A 10,590-nucleotide genomic window follows, 5' to 3' on the forward strand; every position below is an offset into this window, starting at 1 on the left:
ACATATTAATTTAGTTAAAAAAATCATTGTCTCCTATGTTTTCTATTTATTTTTTTTAATTCATTAAATCCAATCAATTATAATAAATTAATTATATCAACTAATTAATTCAATCAATTATTTTTTAATTTATTTTTTGAATTCAATAAATCAAATAAAATTAATTATACTAATTATTTGTATTGACTAATTGATTTGATTAATTCTTAAAAATATTTTTATTTAATTTATTTTATTTATTTAAATATAACTAATTAGTTATTTAATTTTATTAGGATAAATATCAAATTCTATTTCTAATATAAAAATACAAAATTTTATTCCTTCCATTTTTATTTTACCACTATAAAAGACCATATATGCTAGAAGAAAATATCATTTATTTACCAATTACTCTTTCATTGAGTAGCTTTTACAACAATTCTTTTTCTTCCTATGAGGCGTTGTCACAAGAAGGCAACTATCATGGACACAAATCAGCACACACTCTTCAATTCCCGTGCTCATCATTCAGAGCAATATATGATATGTTATCCATTAAGCATTTATAGACCATGGTGTTATCATGTATGCATAAATAAAAAAAAAATTCATAATTAAGCTTAAGTCATTTATCAATTTATGTGGTATATTATAGTGTGAAATTACTTTCAATTTGTATTGAACAATAATATTATGGTTTATGTAATACCCGGTCTAGCCAAAATTAATTAAATAATAAGTTAAATGGGAGCAAATATGGTTGGAAGATTCGGCAATTGGAATTTGATCATCTAAATATGATATTTAGATTCAGTGAATTTTTCTGAGTCGGAAAACATAGTTTTCTGCGTAAAAGCGCGCAGTGGAATTTTGACCGGCAGTACCGGCTGAGATCTGTCTGGTACTACAGCTAAGAAAATTGATTATGAGTAAATGAGATTAAGAAATGAGGAATTATAATTAGGGAAGGTAGAAATATTTAAAGTGCGATTTAGAGCGCTAATCTTAAAGGTTTTGGCCCAAAATTGGGCCAACGGACAAAAATAAGTGAACCGGGCCTAAGTGGGCCCAAGACCCAACATATATAAACATTAGTTATGAGCATTTCAGCTCATTTTACCCTAAAAAGAAGGGTTGGGGCGCTGAAATTGACAAGAGAGAAGAGAAGAGAGAAAACTTAACTCTCTTTGATCTTCAAACCACCATAACTTGAGCTACGGAGCTCCGATTGACGAGCTGTTTGTGGCCACGCGTTGCTCTTCTCATCATCTACAATTCTATCAAAATTTGGTGGTGAGTATTTCATTCATCTCTGCCCAGTTTTCGAAATTCCCCACTGTTACACGTTTTTGGGTAGTTAGTGTTGAAATCTTGTGATTTTGGGTGTTTAGGGATACTCTAACATGGATTCTAAGTGGGTTCTATCCCTACTTCATATGGGCTGAGGTAAGAAGTGCTCAAACCCTTGTGATTTGTCTTTTTTATGAGCCCTAGATTGATGTATGTATGTGATATTGGTTATGTTAGTGTATTTGGTGATGTTGGTGCACAATTGGGAGATTGGTATTGCTTGAGGAGCTTTGGTAAGGCTTGGAGCTAAGGTTGGTGAAGACTTCCAAAGAAGAGGCTCAATTGGTTTGGCTACAAGAGGTACGATTTAAGTTTCATTTAAGTACCGTGTATTGTGATGAGAATTCCTAGGCTAGATGCCCCTAGGATTAAGATTGGATTGCGTAAATGGTTGGTGCTAATATGCATAGTTGGTATGTAATGTAAATTAATGATTGGGTTGAGGATTGTGTAGCCTTGTATGCTTGGTGTATTGAGAATTTGATGTACTGGATAATGAGTATTGATTTGTGGTTTATCCATTTAAATTGTGAAATTGGGCCAGAGGCCGTGAATTTTGGGCCGGAGGCCGGGAAAAGGTAAGAAAGGTAAGTTGATGTGTGCATTGTATGATGACACAAGTGATTGGATGAATTTCAGATAATGAATATATGAATGATTGGGTTGGTTATTGAACAATAAGGTTTGAGGAGTTGAAGTGTGGAATTTGGTAAATTTAGGTGAAATTATATAGATGAGGCATGTTTGGTTTTAGTTGAGATATATTATGTGGTCATATATGTGATTATGATTATTGATGCCTTGGTGGTATTATGATGCATTAGAGATATGTATGTTGTGATATATACTTGAGGAGTGATTAAGGTTGATTTGTGGATGAAACCACGTAATAGTGAGTATGATATTGATTATGTATAATGATGGTTGATTGAAAATAGTGTTGTTGAAATTTGGCATGAGGAAGAGTATATGATATGTAAATGTGTTTGAGTTTGAGAAAGTGTCAATGTGTGAGTTGAGGATGGCTTGATGTTGATTTTGGTACATTTTGATTGATTTCAAAAAGGGTTGAAATTGGCATGTTTTGATTGACTTTGGAAAGAGTTGAAAATGGCTTGTTTTGAAAATGGCACTTTGTGGTTTTGTATGAAAACATAGTTTTTTTTGGGCATACTTTGACGGGACATAACCTGGACTACGGATCTCTGTTTTTTGCCAAATCTGTTTAGAAATGAAATTGGATCCGGAATGTCCATGCCGTTCGAAGAACGGGTGAAAAATGATTTAAAATGAGAAAGTTATGACCGTCGGAAGATTGGGGGTTGAATCTGTAAATTCTGCAGCTTTTAACTTAGAAAATTTTTAGCAGAACGACCCTATGCGCGTAGGCGCACTTGGCACGTGCGCGCCGTTCTTCCAGAAAGCACCATCCACGCGTACGCATGGTGTGCGCGGGCGCGTCGATGTGCTGCACCAATTGCCCAGCCATTTTCCAGAGAGTTGTGCCAGGATTGTGCCAGTTTTGTGCCTGGGCGCAAGAGCACCCACGCATACGTGTGGCTGACGCTTGCGCGCCGTTTGGATATTTTTCAACCCGCGCGTTCGTGCATATGGCACTAGCGTGTCGATGAATTTTTGGCCATCCATGCGTGCGCGTGGAGTGCGCGTACGCGTGGCCCTGTTTTTATGCCAAAGTTGATTTTTGAGTTTTTAAAGCCAAATCTCATACTTCTAAGCCTCCGATCTCACCTCTTATGTATTAAATCATTATGATATGCCTAGCAATGAGAAAGGAGCTAGGGGATATGGTAACTTGCGAGTGAAGCAAGGGGAAAAGTTATGATCAAAGATGATTATATGAGATATGGAGGATGACGGTGGAAGTACTGTGTATGCCATGAGCCGGAGGGCTATATTTATTGATAAATGGCCCGTTCTTGATTGGACCATGAGCCGGATGGCTGAGTTATTGCCGGTTACGGCAAAGCCATTATTGTTTATGGATGAGTATAAATGCATATATGATTAATGAATGAATATGTTAAATGGATAATAATGAAAAAATATTGAAATGTGATGTGCGACCCCAGGTAGTAGGCAGTGGCGTTGTCCACTTGCTCCGGGTATGAGACGGAAAAGGAGGATTATGATAAACGAGTTTAATCATGGAGTTTTGAATAAATGTGTATTTGTGATACCTGGGTAGTAGCAAGGGTCGTGGTTCGTCCCGCTTGCTCCGGGTCATTGTCTGAGAATTGATAATAATGAAGGGTGATTATGAATAAATGTTTATTTGTGATACTTGGGTGGTAGTAAGGGTTGTGGTTCGTCCCACTTGCTCCAAGTTAATGTTTGAGATCTGGTAACAATGAATGTTGATAATATGAATTGAGATTGAATGAATATATGTTTGAGATACCTGGGCAGTAGCAAGGGTTGTGGTTCGTCCCACTTGCTCCGGGCCAATGCTTGAGATACCTGGGTAGTAGCAAGGGTTGTGGTTCGTCCCACTTGCTCCAGGTCAGAGATTGTGATGCTTGGGTAGTAGCGGCAGTAGTGGTGAATCCACTCGCTCCAGGTTGAGCTTTTAAACACCCGCCTGGGTAGTAGCCGCAGTAGTGGTTATTCCACTGGCTTCTACTTTGTGTTTTGATTAGAATCTCTCCACCTTTGTTTTGGAAAGTTTATATTATGTATTGAACTCTTTGAATTTGCCTATAGAGGCTCTCATATTTCCTTCGGGAGAGATTAGGATATACTATTGTCAACTAATTTCATAATGTACCCTAGCCGACCTAAACTTCGCGGGTCGCGACTAGTGGCTATTTACTTATGTTATATATATCTATCTGTTATCTATCTCTTAATCTCCTCTACGGCTTGTCCGTATATCATTTTCGGCTTCACGGTTTATCTTTTGTTGTCGAAACGTGAAAGATACGTCTTCGCAATTTTATTTCTACTCTTTTCAGGCTTCTCGATTAATACTCCTTTCGAAATTACCTATATTTATTTATTAAAAATCCACCTGAGAGTCGTACCACCGTAATATCATTGACTTATGACTCGAGCATAAGGATTTGAATATTAGGGTGTTATATTATGGTATCAGAGCAGTTCATCCTAGTGAGCCTGAGGGATGGAACTGCTTATGCTTCAATGCATACTCTGAGTTTGTGCCTGTGCTAGTTAGGGTATCTAATCGATACATCTAGCATGAAGTCCATGAGTGTACCTTTGGTACTTTGAAGCACGATACTTCCAATATTGAGACTGATCAACTTGATATCGATTGTTTGGTGTGTATAGGAACCAGATGGCACCTCGTGGACCCGGTCGGGGACGTGAAAGAGATCGTACTAATGCGCAGGAACCGGAAATCAACCCGAATAACCCGATAAACCTTATGGCGGCATTGGAGAATATGGCTGCTGCTATGCAGGCCACTGCGGAGGCTCTTGGGCAACAGATGAACAATAATGGCTATGGCCGAAGGGAAGTTCAGGGCCCGATGACACTGGCAACCTTCTTAAAGGTTAATCCACCTAAGTTCAAGGGAACCACCAATCCGACTGAAGCTGATACTTGGTTTCAGGCCATGGAGCGAGCACTGCAAGCGCAGTTGGTGCCTGAAGAGCAGTGTGTTGAATTCGCTACCTATCTACTCACGGGAGAAGCATCGCATTGGTGGCAAGGGGCTCGACGTCTCCTGCAACAGGGGAATGATCATATCACTTGGGATGCCTTCCAGGTGGAATTCTATAAGAAGTACTTTCCGAATTCTGCTAGGACAGCCAAGGAATTGGAGTTACTGCAGCTGAAGCAAGGTGCTATGTCCATATCTGAGTATACAGACAAATTTGAGGAGCTATTCAGGTTTTCCCACATGTGTCAGGGAGCTCTGGGAGACTTCGAGGAATGGAAATGCATTAAGTATGAAGGAGGGCTCCGGAGCGACATCTTAAGTTCAGTGGGACCAATGGAGATCCGAACTTTTTCAGAGTTGGTGAATAAGAGCAGAATTACTGAAGAGTGTGTGAAAAGGAGGGTTGCAGAGAAAGGAAGTCATAGAGAGCACAACCAAGGATTCGCACCAAGGGGTCGAGAGTTTAAGGAGAGAGGATACGTACAACACTTTTCCCAAGGACAGAATAACTTTGCGACGAGTAAGGAGTCCCAAAGGAATGGTAAGGGAAAACGGGCAGCGGCTGCTTCTGATGTTTCGAGCTGTCAGAGATGTGGGAGTCATCACCCAAATAGGCCGTGCCGATTGGGGCTAGGGGTATGTTACAAGTGCGGGTTATCAGGGCATGTATCAAGAAATTGCCAACAAGGAGAGAGTCAGGATGCGGGCTAATTGCGACAGTAAGATTGAGGTAATTGCAATAATCAGGCTTAAAGGACAGTGCGTGATTTTATAATACCGCCTGTACAGTAAAACTGGGAATGTCGAGTTTAATATTAGACTGAGGAGCAAATCGGATGATCCGAGTAAGGATTTGCCTTAATACAAATGGATAAATTCCTGTGATGTAAATGATTTTTGTTGAGAATGATGTGTTGTGTTTGTTATGTAGTTGGTTGATTTCTGGATTTTTGGTGAAACGGATTGAACCCGTGACTTTTAGTTCCTTTGATTCAAATAGATAAGGAATGGTCCTAAATGAGGGATTTGGAAACGTTGATTTGAAATGCCAGTTATGCTAAGTTGTGGTTGAGTACTTGAGGAAGTAAGTAATAGAGCTCGTACTAGACGAGAGATCAGAATAAAGCAGCAGAAACTTGCGAAAGCAGTAACACAGGATAGTAACAAATAGGAGCTGTAAAAGTTTACTATAATATCTTAAGTTTGAATACTAGAAGGGTTAAGTGGGTTACTGCAAGTAATGATCCCCAAATAGTTGGAATTGATTGCGGCTGCGAGCTTTGATGGTTCTAAAGCGGATGAGAAAATTATCATTGATGCATAATTGGATTTAGATGATGAGAGAGTGCGAGTTATCGTGTTTGAGAGATGAGTACCATGATGTTTGGTCATAGTGACCATGGAATTAGATTGAGATTTATAATGAATGGTTTTAAAAGACGAATGTGAAAACCACTAAATTGAAATGCTGATGCAGTACGGAGATTGGTTTAAGGGAACCCGTGACGGGTGGTAAACTCCAATTTTTGGGGAGGTACTGTTGAAAATTTTTCCCCAAGAATTTGAAAGATCGTTGGTTATGGTTTTGAAGATGATTTTTGATATGAGTAACTTTAACAAAAGAGATGTGTCTCGAATGCTTTTATAGATTATTAAAGGAAAGCGGATTCTTATGATTTTTGTTAAATTGTTATTTCAAACTCATTTGCTTTCTAGAAATGAAAGGGGTTTTTGATCGATGAGTCAGAGACTTTATAACAGCAAGTCATGTAGAAATTCGAGGGTTTGAGAATAAGAAAGTAAGTTTGGAGGTTATGCTTGGAGTTGAGCTGTGATTAGTGGTAATTGGCTTGGCAGAGAGAGAGGATAGTGATGGATGAAATTTTCGAGGGCGAAAATTTCTGTTAGGGGGGTAGAATGTAATACCCGGTCTAGCCAAAATTAATTAAATAATAAGTTAAATGGGAGAGAATATGGTTGGAAGATTCGGCAATTAGAATTTGATCATCTAAAAATATGATATTTAGATTCAGTGAATTTTTCTGAGTCGGAAAACATAGTTTTCTGCGTAAAAGCGCGCAGTGGAATTTTGACCAGCAGTACCGGCTAAGATCTGTCTGGTACTACAGCTAAGGAAATTGATTATGAGTAAATGAGATTAAGAAATGAGGAATTATAATTAGGGAAGGTAGAAATATTTAAAGTGCGATTTAGAGCGCTAATCTTAAAGGTTTTGGCCCAAAATTGGGCCAACGGACAAAAATAAGTGAACCTGGCCTAAGTGAGCCCAAGAACCAACATATATAAACATTAGTTATGAGCATTTCAGCTCATTTTACCCTAAAAAGAAGGGTTGGGGCGCTGAAATTGAGAAGAGAGAAGAGAAGAGAGAAAACTTAACTCTCTTTGATCTTCAAACCACCATAACTTGAGCTACGGAGCTCCGATTGACGAGCCATTTACGGCCACGCGTTGCTCTTCTCATCCTCTACAATTCTATCTAAGTTTGGTGGTGAGTATTTCATTCATCTCTGCCCCCTAGGATTAAGTTTAGATTGCGTAAATGGTTGGTGCTAATATGCATAGTTGGTATGTAATGTGAATTAATGATTGGGTTGAGGATTGTGTAGCCTTGTATGCTTGGTGTATTGAGAATTTGATGTACTGGGTAATGAGTATTGATTTGTGGTTTATCCATTTAAATTGTGAAATTGGGCCAGAGGCCGTGAATTTTGGGCCGGAGGCCGGGGAAAGGTAAGAAAGGTAAGTTGATGTGTGCATTGTATAATGAATATATGAATGATTGGGTTGGTTATTGAACAATAAGGTTTGAGGAGTTGAAGTGTGAAATTTGGTAAATTTGGGTGAAATTATATAGATGAGGCATGTTTGGTTTTGGTTGAGATATATTATGTGGTCATATATGTGATTATGATTATTGATGCCTTGGTGGTATTATGATGCATTAGAGATATGTATGTTGTGATATATACTTGAGGAGTGATTAAGGTTGATTTGTGGGTGAAACCACGTGATAGTGAGTATGATATTGATTATGTATAATGATGGTTGATTGGAAATAGTGTTGTTGAAATTTGGCATGAGGAAGAGTATATGATATGTAAATGTGTTTGAGTTTGAGAAAGTGTCAATGTGTGAGTTGAGGATGGCTTGATGTTAATTTTGGTACATTTTGATTGATTTCAAAAAGGGTTGAAATTGGCATGTTTTAATTGACTTTGGAAAGAGTTGAAAATGGCTTGTTTTGAAAATGGCACTTTGTGGTTTTGTATGAAAACATGATTTTTTTTGGGCATACTTTTACGGGACATAACCTGGACTACGGATCTCTTTTTTCTGCAAAATCTATTTAGAAATGAAATTGGATCCGGGATGTCCATGCCGTTCGAAGAACGGGTGAAAAATGATTTAAAATGAGAAAGTTATGACCGTCGGAAGATTGAGGGTTGAATCTGTAAATTCTGCAGCTTTTAACTTAGAAAATTTTTAGCAGAACGACCCTACGCGCATATGCGCACTTGGCGCGTGCGCGCCGTTCTTCCAGAAAGCACCATCCACGCGTGCGCATGGTGTGCACGGGCGCGTCGATGCGCTGCACCAATTGCCCAGCCATTTTCCAGAGAGTTGTGCCAGGATTGTGCCAGTTTTGTGCCTGGGCGCAAGAGCACCCACGCGTACGCGTGGCTGACGCTTGCGCGCCGTTTGGATATTTTTCAACCCGCGCGTTCGTGCATATGGCGCTTGCGTGTCGATGAGTTTTTGGCCATCCACGCGTGCGCGTGGAGTGCACGTACGCGTGGCCCTGTTTTTATGCCAAAGTTGATTTTTGAGTTTTTAAAGCCAAATCTCATACTTCTAAACCTCCGATCTCACCTCTTATGTATTAAATCATTATGATATGCCTAGCAATGAGAAAGGAGCTAGGGGATATGGTAACTTGCGAGTGAAGCAAGGGGAAAAGTTATGATCAAAGATGATTATATGAGATATGGAGGATGACGGTGGAAGTACTGTGTATGCCATGAGCCAGAGGGCTATATTTATTGATAAATGGCCTGTTCTTGATTGGACCATGAGCCGGATGGCTGAGTTATTGCCGGGTTACGGCAAAGCCATTATTGTTTATGGCTGAGTATAAATGTATATATGATTAATGAATGAATATGTTAAATGGATAATAATGAAAAAATATTGAAATGTGATGTGCGACCCCGGGTAGTAGGCAGTGGCGTTGTCCACTTGCTCCGGGTATGAGACAGGAAAGGAAGATTATGATAAACGAGTTTAATCATGGAGTTTTGAATAAATGTGTATTTGTGATACTTGGGTAGTAGCAAGGGTCGTGGTTCGTCCCGCTTGCTCCGGGTCATTGTCTGAGAATTGATAATGATGAAGGGTGATTATGAATAAATGTTTATTTGTGATACTTGGGTAGTAGTAAGGGTTGTGGTTCGTCCCACTTGCTTCAAGTTAATGTTTGAGATTTGGTAACAATGATTGTTGATAATATGAATTGAGATTGAATGAATATATGTTTGAGATACCTGGGCAGTAGCAAGGGTTGTGGTTCGTCCCACTTGCTCCGGGCCAATGCTTGAGATACCTGGGTAGTAGCAAGGGTTGTGGTTCGTCCCACTTGCTCCAGGTCAAAGATTGTGATGCTTGGGTAGTAGCGGCAGTAGTGGTGAATCCACTCGCTCCAGGTTGAGCTTTTAAACACCCGCCTGGGTACCATGGGCCCGGGGTTCTCATTCCGTATATATCTCTTGTTTTTCAGATACCGGTCCAGGTGCTCAGAAGTGAGTTGTGGGTCGTCTGAGAGACGGCGAAGATATTTATTTCCTCTACTTTGTGTTTTAATTAGAATCTCTCCACCTTTGTTTTGAAAAGTTTATATTATGTATTGAACTCTTTGAATTTGCCTATAGAGGCTCTCATATTTCCTTCGGGAGAGATTAGGATATACTGTTGTCAACTAATTTCATAATGTACCCTAGCCGACCTAAACTTCGCGGGTCGCGACTAGTGGCTATTTACTTATGTTATATATATCTATCTGTTATCTATCTCTTAATCTCCTCTACGCCTTGTCCATATATCGTTTTCGGCTTCACGGTTTATCTTTTGTTGTCGAAACGTGAAAGATACATCTTCGCGATTTTATTTCTACTCTTTTCAGGCTTCTCGATTAATACTCCTTTCGAAATTACCTATATTTATTTATTAAAAATCCACCTGAGAGTCGTACCACCGTAATATCATTGACTTATGACTCGAGCATAAGGATTTGAATATTAGGGTGTTACAGTTTAATTTAAGCTTTTATTTTAGAATTGTGTTATAATTTTATCTCATAATTTTCTCTTAGATATTAAGTTGATGTATTTTTATTTATTATTATTGAAACGGATGTAATATAAAATTTGTAAAAAAAAAAAACTCACATTCAATTTATTTTATTGTAGTCTTCTATTCTTCTATTTCTTTTTATTTTTTTTATTCATTTTATTTTATTTTTAAATATCATATAATTTGTTATAATTTATCCCAATTAATTAATTGTAATTTATTATATCAGTTAGTTTAATTTA

Source organism: Arachis ipaensis, chromosome B08 (assembly GCF_000816755.2).
Source record: "Arachis ipaensis cultivar K30076 chromosome B08, Araip1.1, whole genome shotgun sequence".
Taxonomy (NCBI): domain Eukaryota; kingdom Viridiplantae; phylum Streptophyta; class Magnoliopsida; order Fabales; family Fabaceae; genus Arachis; species Arachis ipaensis.